The sequence below is a fragment of the Lepisosteus platostomus genome, unplaced genomic scaffold (assembly GCF_059453375.1).
Source record: "Lepisosteus platostomus isolate fLepPlt1 unplaced genomic scaffold, fLepPlt1.hap1 Scaffold_65_H1, whole genome shotgun sequence".
NCBI lineage: Eukaryota > Metazoa > Chordata > Actinopteri > Semionotiformes > Lepisosteidae > Lepisosteus > Lepisosteus platostomus.
Window position 1 is genome coordinate 267,635 of NW_028291679.1, and position 10,994 is coordinate 278,628.

Genomic DNA, 10,994 nt, shown 5'->3' on the forward strand with positions numbered 1-10,994 from the left:
TTTCTGTTATGCTCTGGTCATGCTCTGCCATAGCAACAACTTGTAAAAAATGCAGATGCTAGGATTTAACTCAAAGAAGGAGCTCAGATCACTGTGTTGGCATCACTGTACAGGTGTCCGGTGTGTTTTAGAACATGTGCTAAAATCTTATTTACTAACTTCTAGACTTTTTACCCCCCATATCAGTCTGCAGGTGCACAGTGGTCTGTGGACACCCTCCTTGCTCTGTCGTAAAAGAGGAAATAAAAAGCAACTGGTTTTGACTTTAATGCACTGAGACTGTGGAACTCACAGAACTCTCTTGTCAGAAAGGCAGCTTCTAACAGCTTTTAAGTGAAGACTAAGAACACTTTTCTATTTTATTAAAATAGATTATATATGTTTTGTTTAAATATATGTTATAAATGTTAAAACGACAGCTCGTATAAGCTTGTATTTTTACCTTTCGATCATTTTTATAATTGCTTTGAGTTGCTTTTACCATGATAAACAGTACAAAATATGAGGTGTTGAACTTGTCAAAAGTTTTAAAGCGCTTTATGACGTAAAGTGTGATGACAGTCCTTGGCGGTCTATGTAACAATTCTTCTTGAAGTAGGTCATCGGGCCAACAGTATACAAACATTACAGCTCAAGTGCTTTTGTATCTGAACGCTTTTAGGTAAGTTATTTAGCAGCTGCGGTATTAATAATGATTTTAATGGCAAATTCAATTGCAGGTAAAATAAAAATGGCGGATAACTTTCTTTCTAGCTTCGTGAAGCGGTCGCGCTATATTATACATATATACCATAATAAGAAACATAATATGTACAGTAGAATTTTTCACTTTAAGCTGGCATTATCCAGAACCGGGTCAGGGCCCGGACCCGGACCGTGCAGTGTGGTCCGTCGGCCTTCTAAAGATGTTTAGGAGATCGAGGCGCCCTTGGATTTGATTAGAAACTTGCATAATTTCTTAACTTGACCCCATTATCTTAAAAAAAACGGCCAGGCCAAGACCAAAGCATGAAGGCTGCGAGGATCGGGGGACTCTCATTTTTGGTCACAGCGTACAGTAGTAGATCAGTAACCTCTGTTTATCGTGATAACCTTTAATTATTTTCCAGTACTTTTTTAAATGATAAAACACATTGTCTCGCCAGTTTTGCTAAAGATACGGTTTTAGTGTTTACGCATAAATTTGTAAGCCGTAGGTTTAAATCTCGTGGTCTTATTTTCTGCATTTTCATCGTAAGGGAAGGCGCTCGTTTGCGATTTACGCGCTGAATATTGTAAGCAGAGGAGCCTTAAGGCACAGCCTCGCCTTAACACCATCGTTTGCATTGTCATTGTCATCCAGAAAAGCAGTCGTAAGAAAATGAATCTGTGGCGGCTCCGAACATTAAAAAAACTATATCTAGACTGCAAATACATCCCAATCTTACTATCAACACGTTTTAAGACCCCTCTCCTTTCCACCGGTATACAAGCTAAGAGAGAAATATTGGAAATCCCATCTGAAGTAGCCCTCGTCTCACCTTCGGAGCTGTGAGCGATGGGGATCATAATTAAAAGGGGTACAGTTACTTTGAAAATGTGTATGTGATACTTAAATTTAAATAAAATAAAAAGATAAATTATATAACACAGACTGCTATCTATGTCCATGTGTTTAAGACGTATGAATCGGTTTTAAAACAGGCACACCCCTTCTCACAAATCCGACTGGAGTCTCAGTCCGTCGTCGCGATGAATTAGGAGCTCAGATGTAGGCTAAGTGATTGCAATTTACTTATTTAAAAGAACCACTTCAAATCAAAAGGGAGACATTTTGTAATGGTAGTTATCGTATTATAGTATACGATAACTGTATACGTAGTATACGTAATTGTAGATATACAGTACATAAAGGGTATGAATAGGTGTGAGCTTTTACTGTATATTTAATATTTTATCTGACCCACTTGTAGAAACCGCCTACTCAGATTTATTTAAGTGGTCTGCCACCATAAAGACAGAAAAATATAATGACACCCTGTTACATTAACTGTAAAATAAACGCCGTAACTGCGGCCATATGAAAATTTGGATAAAGATTATACAAACATCCTAAGGAGCTCTATGACATATGAGCGTCGTAATAATGGTTGGTGACCTGACGTAACAGTGCTCCCTGAATTACGTGATCTGTATATACCCAAATACAGATATATCACATAGGGAGATGCAGTCAAACATTGCATTGCTATCGTCGTGGTGAACTATTTCTCCGCTGTTTAAAACTTGTTTGGTAAGTGTCATCAAATATGCTTGTCAATTTGTAGCGAAATCGATATACTGTATCATAATCCTTCAGCTATCTATAATGTAGTGAAACGACTAATTAATATTGATAAATTCCCTTATTCACAGTGACTTTTGCTCAAACCCCTGTTGCATAATGGGTTAATTTTATATAAAAAAACATTTATATCATAGATATAATACAAGCTTTGAAATGAAATAGCACATTTCCAGGTTTCAGTTAAACATTTTTAAAAAAGCTCATGACTTTAAGCATTCTGAACATTGAGAATGTTATTTGAGAAACAAATGTTTATTATAATGTTTATGTTTAGGATCTGTCTCCTACTGAGTCAGCATGCAGCATTCAACACCATTAGGTTTAATATTAAAAAGTTGTGTATTTCCTGAATTGTTTTTTTTTATTCTTTTATATTAGACCATACTAGACTGTGCAGGATATCATTTATTTGCCATTTTTGCCTTTTCCAGATACCTGGGAAACAAAGCTCATATCTCATTTGCCAATGGAGCCCAGTCCTTTTTGTTCTAGATTGGCAGTGTTTGAGATGGTAGGAACTTGTCATATTCTCAACTCTGAATGCTCTGTAAACATACTATTTTAGCATTTCTTAGAAATCTGAAAGCAGTGTTACCTGTATCATTTTTTGTCTTGGTAGTAGTATTGCAGCTCCAACATCAGCACTTAAATAATGGTTTGTGATGTTACTTGTCCTTGGAGTTAGTATACTCCTGAGAAGTCAAGAGAAATCTTACGTAAGCATTAATTATGTTTCAGTTTTGAAAGCAAAGTACGTGTCAAGTACTTTGAAGGCATTTGTTGATACTTTTAAGCACTTTCGTTGATTATTATTATCCTTCAATTAGTTATTACAAGTCCAACATTCTCTACATGATCTCACTCCATATTCAGAATGTGGGAATACAATTGTTTTAAGGAAATGCCACTGAATAGATAGTAGCTGCACTCTACAAAGATGAATTTGCTAATTAATCAGTCAGGGACACAGCTTATACTTCAGTAGTCTTAGATCATGTAATGATGATTATTGTACTTTATAACTAGCAAAATCCCCATATCCTGTTCATTGCCCCTTTTTCAGTTATGTGGATTGACTTATCCCTGAAGTGGTTAATTCTCACCTTGACATCTCATAGAACAACTGAATCTCTACCAAGGGTGAATGTGTCCTTCCTCTTGATGTCTAAAAGAAAAGGTTAAAATTCATTGAAGCAAAATGCAACAACCCAAAACGTTGGGGAGGTCGTTTCCACAGTTATTTCATATGACAGTGCTTGGAGTGAAACTACATGACCATGGTGAAGAAGAAAAAACACTTTACCTTGTTCCTCCTGACTGATGTCCTTATGCGTGTTTTGCACAGTTGAGCGTTTTGTGTCTTGTCGTCTGTGTAGGCAACAGCCCTCTTCCCTGGGATAGAACTAGATGATATTTAGACACGTTAATTTGACTTCTCCATTGCTCACATTGATGTGGATATGATTATAATGCTCTGTTTTGTGGGCTTCCCAAGAAAACAATAAATCCCTTACTACTTGTTCGAAATGCAGTAGCACAGATCCTAACAAATACAAGAAAGAGAATATCATTCCTGTTTTGAAAAAACTTCACTGGTCACCTGTATTATCTAGGATAAATTTGAAAGTTCTTTTACTTGTTTTTAAAGCTTTAAGCGACCTAGCACGTCTGTACCTTACTGAATGTCTGTCTTCATATGTTCCTATACGTGACCTGAGATCTGCACATACTGGCCTACTGCAAATACCACATGTGAAATGCAGAAAGAGTGGAGAGGCTGCTTTTTGTTTTTATGCTTCCAAATTATGAAACTCACTTCCACTTTTTATTAGGCAGTCAAGCTCGGTACATTGTTTTAAAAAACATTTGAAAATGTTGCTTTTAGTTAAAGTGGTTCTTTGTTCTTTCTATTTCTGTTTCTTTTTTTAGTTCTCTTTAATTGTTCTTATTTTATTACGACTTTCCTAATTTTTATTTATTTAATTGACATGTATGTTGCTTTACTGTATTGCTGTATTTTCCTTTACAACTAAAAGTATATCTCTCAATTTTAATATTTTATTTTTACGTTTGGTTTTTAAAGCACCAAAGCACTATTTGTATGAAAGGTGCTCTATAGATAAAGTTTATCATTATTATTTTTAATATTATTATTATACTTTGTTACATTTTTGGTTAGGACAAAGATTCTAGTAGAGGTGGCCTCTTTTACCCCGTTCCAAAAAATTGGAAAACTACCTTCAGAATACACTGACAATGACCATCTACTGTCTCCTCTAACTGTGTATTGTCATCATGCATATCTTGTGTATTATTTATTGTAGTTGGTTTTGTCATTCTGTAAAGAGGCCACCTTTCAAGGCACTATATAAAATAATGTTTGTTATTATTATTTACATTTTTCAGCGTTAAATCTGGCGAAGAGTCTTAAGAGAATATCAAAGAACAAGTTGCTCTTACCTTTCCATTCCAAGAAATGCCCTCAGCTCGGATTGCAGAGATTGACCTCTCTGTCTCAAATTCTGAGAAACATAGACTCGATTGAAAAATGACCATTTCCTAAGATTCACATAACATCACCAGTCAACATTTGCCACTTGACATCAATAGAAACCATAGAGTACATGACATTTCCAATCAGTTTTCTTTCAAGGTACAATACCAATCGCCTTGCCAGAAGAGTTATACTGCGGTAGATAAATATTACAAATGTCAGATACATGCAGAGTTGTTTGGATTACTATGAAAAGATTGGCAAATATATTTATGTTCATTATATTTCTTGGAGTGACAGAGCTAAAGAGAAAACAATACTTACCTTTATCTCTGCAGACAGGATCGCAAGGGATTCCCTTATACTGGGTTCCTATGTAACAAATAATACATTATTCAAAAAACATGATATTTCTCTGTCCATTGGCAGCATGATTGTTTATCATTACAGTTTTAGTTAGCTTTAATTTTGTAAACCCCAAGTAAACATAGTTTGTGCCTTTCTCTGAACTTTTTGGCATTTCAATTCAGTTGTTTGTAAGCTTATTTTACAGTTGCTAGGTTGATGAAGTTCCTGAACTGTGCAGTATTTCTTTTGGGTTTGGTGCGAATCATATTCTAGCGGTTGGGGGAAAAAAGCACAGGTGCCATCCCACCATTAAACCCTGAAACTGACCTTAGCCGATTCTTCAACTAAACCAGACATGTTAACTAAGTGTTACAGTATGTTTCAAAGTGTGTATTTTAGCAAACACAACTGAAGTTCTGCTGTCTCCTTGGAGACACCTGGAACTGGTGTGATGCTGGTTCTATGACATCATTCGTTCTAAATGTAAATGCAGGTATTGGCACAACATAGTAAATTGATGTAAAGTTATGGATCCATTTATGATTTTCACTCAGTTTGAAAGAGTTCCTGTCGTGTGGTTAAAGTTTGTGTTACGGAGGGTTAACTGGGGTTCTGGCTACTAGTTAGGCTTGGTCATTCAGTCATCTGGTTCATGAAATAGGAAGCTAAGAGATCTGTGTTTTAGTTTTACTGTTTGTTTTTGTTCCATAGAATAAGAAATGTTTCATTAATATTAGTAATAGAGTAGCTGTTTCTCTAAACAGTGTGTGTCAGTTTGCACTGCAGGTGTGCCAGGTAGAGACCATTTAAGAACCCAAAAATATGCTGTCATTTACTGCCGTGGCTAATTTCTGTTAACCTTGTCTCTCACTCACTTTGATGAGCAAAATGTTCATACATAAAGCATACATTTCTGATTGGTCAGAAGAAGCTTCTTAACATATAAGGTATAAAGAAAGTCAGAAAGTTAGGCACTTAGGTCAGCCTTAGGCAGTTAACCAAGACCATAATCCGATAAGAAGCTATTCCCTTTCATGTTGCTAAATCACATGTAGGATACATGAGTTACACCTCCACTTAAGAGACCTTAAAGAGACCTTGGCCAGCCAGGAGTGTAGAAAACCGTAAAACAGTTCTTGAGGACCTAATTGTTAACTCTTAACAGGCAAAGGTTCCTTCAGTCCTATGAGAAATATTTTAGAATTGAACTAAAGTGTGTTTCCGATACAGGAGCATATGTCTGTCAGGGCCTGTTGGAGAGGCCCTGGATGAGAACCCCTGGCTGCAGTTCCACATCCCCCTGAAAGTAAATAGAGCCATAAGCACGGAGCTAAGGACACTGCTCCAGGACATGCTGGCTGTCGATCCTGACCAGCGACCAGAAGCCATCCAGCAGAAGAAGCAAGTCAGGCAAGCCATGGCACGAGAGAAAACATCTTTGTAGTGACTGATAGCAAGATGTCCGTGACCAAGGGCAATTCGTCTGAGTAAAGTCTGATTTCATTTTTATGTCCCGAAAGGCCACTGCCTTTGTGCTGTAGATTTCTGATTTAGATGGGCATTTCTATGGACAACTTTGACTTTTCTGTGGGTCCAATGAAAATAAGTTTTTTAACTTATTCTTTGTTACAGTTTTCGAAAGTTTAAAGACATTCACTGAGTTGACGATAAAGGAAAAGTTTCATCTTTCACCTCTTGGAAGGTAGGCCGGTCAGAGGTACAATATATGTCTTCATGTCTTCATCCTCCATGTTTGTAACTACAGGTTTCACAGTGTTGAGCTAAGACACAAAAACACCTACAAATGGCAGTTCCAAATGTACCAAATGTATAAACCTGGGCTGAAAAAGTGTGTACAGTATATACTCTGTGTAGGTCTGATAAAAGTATTCGAGTCAAAGTGTCATATGGATACAAATTCTCATGATTTTGTATTGTGTGTTTTTTCTCTGTTCTGCTTTATTGAAAGAAATCAGATGCTCTTCCTGAAACTTACCTTAGCTGATTCTTCAGCTAAACCAGACAGACTTCTGAAATTCTCAAATATTATCAAATCTTGTTGGTTCAGAGGTGGTGGAGCCCATTACCAACAGACTCACAGCTGAAATTGCTGTGAAAAGGGCTTCTACCAAATATTAACATGTGGGTGAAAATGTATACAATTGTAATATTTCCTTTTTTCCCTTTGAAAGTATAACATATGTGGTGTGAGAAAGAGGTCCTCATTTAATTGCATGAAACTCTGGCACTGGCGCAACAAACTGAACAAAGTTCAAGGGGGTATACGCTTTCTGTAGACACTTTATTTCCTCTTTTTCCATACTCTAAGAAATGATTTGGGAAACCTGTGGGACACTGGAGGTCATTATACATGAGCCTCTTTCTGCACCTTTTAAGCCATTGAAACCTAGTTGCCTTGTTACAAGGTCTAATATTACAGTAGGTGTGGTTTCCGTCTCCTAATTTCTGAGAATGATCAAATTGGGGAATAAGTTGTAGGGAATACCACTCTTGCACTTCTAAGAAAAGACTATCTCAAATGAAACTCGCTATAGAAAGACATCTTGTTGAAAAATTCTTTATTTTTTGTCATTTCTAAAGAAAAAACATTCATCAAGTCCTTCACAAATGTTTTGTTTGTGACTTTCTCTGTTGTTCCCTTTCACACTCAACTGAACTATGTGTTATGTCTTGTAAACGTAATCAAACAAATTCACTTAGGTGTGTGGGTTAACACAAACCCATATTGTATGAAACATTCAGTTTTTCATTCAAGTTTTTTCTAACAATTGCATCCATGCTAGGACTACAGTAAACAACACTTTTTACTAAAGTAAATGAAATTGTTCATTAAACAAGACACATTGTTTTAAATGTATGCAATACGACGACACTAAAAACAACACTGAAACTTTTCATTGAAATACTGGACGAGGTTGTGCATATTCAATGGATTTCTCCTGGTGCTTTTTTTCATCAGTCTTTTCATGTTCTTGTTCTCTACTCAGGTGTCTCCTGTTCCTTTGGTGATGTCTGCTGTACACACATGGTATCATACACTTGAGCAAAGTGTGATACCACCGTTTGTTCTTCTCCTAAAATAAAGATGAACATTGACAAAAGTCAGAAGCACTCTTTTCTTTGACAGACGAACAAAACAATGCAACAATAACCATACTCTCTGTTCCTTACTCATTTCTACCTACCTGTTTGACCACTTTGTCTGCTTCAGTCAGGACAGGGTGCTGGGGCTGACTCTGAGCAATCTGAGAAGAGCTCTCTGTGATCTTCTCCCCTACAGTGGCTACATTGGACTCTGTTTGAAATCCAGGTATCGCCTCCGGTAAGTTCCTCGGTCCTTTTTGGGACTTGAAAGGGCAGAATCATTTTGTGACTACATTTCCTTGTCATGCACTGATATGTTCTGGTTTGTGTTCGATTACTGCAGGCGTTCAAGTACTTTCTTTTTGTTCTAGATTGGCAGTGTTTGAGATGGTAGGAACTTGTCATATTCTCAACTCTGAATGCTCTGTAAACATACTATTTTAGCATTTCTTAGAAATCTGAAAGCAGTGTTACCTGTATCATTTTTTGTCTTGGTAGTAGTATTGCAGCTCCAACATCAGCACTTAAATAATGGTTTGTGATGTTACTTGTCCTTGGAGTTAGTATACTCCTGAGAAGTCAAGAGAAATCTTACGTAAGCATTAATTATGTTTCACTTTTGAAAGCAAAGTACGTGTCAAGTACTTTGAAGGCATTTGTTGATACTTTTAAGCACTTTCGTTGATTATTATTATCCTTCAATTAGTTATTACAAGTCCAACATTCTCTACATGATCTCACTCCATATTCAGAATGTGGGAATACAATTGTTTTAAGGAAATGCCACTGAATAGATAGTAGCTGCACTCTACAAAGATGAATTTGCTAATTAATCAGTCAGGGACACAGCTTATACTTCAGTAGTCTTAGATCATGTAATGATGATTATTGTACTTTATAACTAGCAAAATCCCCATATCCTGTTCATTGCCCCTTTTTCAGTCATGTGGATTGACTTATCCCTGAAGTGGTTAATTCTCACCTTGACATCTCATAGAACAACTGAATCTCTACCAAGGGTGAATGTGTCCTTCCTCTTGATGTCTAAAAGAAAAGGTTAAAATTCATTGAAGCAAAATGCAACAACCCAAAACGTTGGGGAGGTCGTTTCCACAGTTATTTCATATGACAGTGCTTGGAGTGAAACTACATGACCATGGTGAAGAAGAAAAAACACTTTACCTTGTTCCTCCTGACTGATGTCCTTATGCGTGTTTTGCACAGTTGAGCGTTTTGTGTCTTGTCGTCTGTGTAGGCAACAGCCCTCTTCCCTGGGATAGAACTAGATGATATTTAGACACGTTAATTTGACTTCTCCATTGCTCACATTGATGTGGATATGATTATAATGCTCTGTTTTGTGGGCTTCCCAAGAAAACAATAAATCCCTTACTACTTGTTCGAAATGCAGTAGCACAGATCCTAACAAATACAAGAAAGAGAATATCATTCCTGTTTTGAAAAAACTTCACTGGTCACCTGTATTATCTAGGATAAATTTGAAAGTTCTTTTACTTGTTTTTAAAGCTTTAAGTGACCTAGCACGTCTGTACCTTACTGAATGTCTGTCTTCATATGTTCCTATACGTGACCTGAGATCTGCACATACTGGCCTACTGCAAATACCACATGTGAAATGCAGAAAGAGTGGAGAGGCTGCTTTTTGTTTTTATGCTTCCAAATTATGAAACTCACTTCCACTTTTTATTAGGCAGTCAAGCTCGGTACATTGTTTTAAAAAACATTTGAAAATGTTGCTTTTAGTTAAAGTGGTTCTTTGTTCTTTCTATTTCTGTTTCTTTTTTTAGTTCTCTTTAATTGTTCTTATTTTATTACGACTTTCCTAATTTTTATTTATTTAATTGACATGTATGTTGCTTTACTGTATTGCTGTATTTTCCTTTACAACTGAAAGTATATCTCTCAATTTAAATATTTTATTTTTACGCTTGGTTTTTAAAGCACCAAAGCACTATTTGTATGAAAGGTGCTCTATAGATAAAGTTTATCATTATTATTTTTAATATTATTATTATACTTTGTTACATTTTTGGTTAGGACAAAGATTCTAGTAGAGGTGGCCTCTTTTACCCCGTTCCAAAAAATTGGAAAACTACCTTCAGAATACACTGACAATGACCATCTACTGTCTCCTCTAACTGTGTATTGTCATCATGCATATCTTGTGTATTATTTATTGTAGTTGGTTTTGTCATTCTGTAAAGAGGCCACCTTTCAAGGCACTATATAAAATAATGTTTGCTATTATTATTTACATTTTTCAGCGTTAAATCTGGCGAAGAGTCTTAAGAGAATATCAAAGAACAAGTTGCTCTTACCTTTCCATTCCAAGAAATGCCCTCAGCTCGGATTGCAGAGATTGACCTCTCTGTCTCAAATTCTGAGAAACATAGACTCGATTGAAAAATGACCATTTCCTAAGATTCACATAACATCACCAGTCAACATTTGCCACTTGACATCAATAGAAACCATAGAGTACATGACATTTCCAATCAGTTTTCTTTCAAGGTACAATACCAATCGCCTTGCCAGAAGAATTATACTGCGGTAGATAAATATTACAAATGTCAGATACATGCAGAGTTGTTTGGATTACTATGAAAAGATTGGCAAATATATTTATGTTCATTATATTTCTTGGAGTGACAGAGCTAAAGAGAAAACAATACTTACCTTTATCTCTGCAGACAGGATCGC

General features: G+C 36.3%; 2 long non-coding RNA genes across 2 annotated transcripts; both read right to left on the reverse strand.

Moving 5' to 3' along the window:
* Nucleotides 1-2,915: 2,915 nt before the first annotated feature.
* On the reverse strand, nucleotides 2,916-4,861 carry LOC148632163 (uncharacterized). The gene is made up of 4 exons (XR_015934446.1): nucleotides 4,787-4,861; nucleotides 3,630-3,729; nucleotides 3,430-3,491; nucleotides 2,916-3,018 (listed from the first exon to the last, which is right to left on the reverse strand). It is a non-coding gene; the product is annotated as an uncharacterized LOC148632163 (long non-coding RNA).
* Nucleotides 4,862-8,459: 3,598 nt separating this feature from the next.
* On the reverse strand, nucleotides 8,460-10,766 carry LOC148632164 (uncharacterized). Its single transcript, XR_015934470.1, has 5 exons — nucleotides 10,613-10,766; nucleotides 9,456-9,555; nucleotides 9,256-9,317; nucleotides 8,748-8,844; nucleotides 8,460-8,536 (listed from the first exon to the last, which is right to left on the reverse strand). It is a non-coding gene; the product is annotated as an uncharacterized LOC148632164 (long non-coding RNA).
* Between the last annotated feature and the right edge of the window lie 228 nt (nucleotides 10,767-10,994).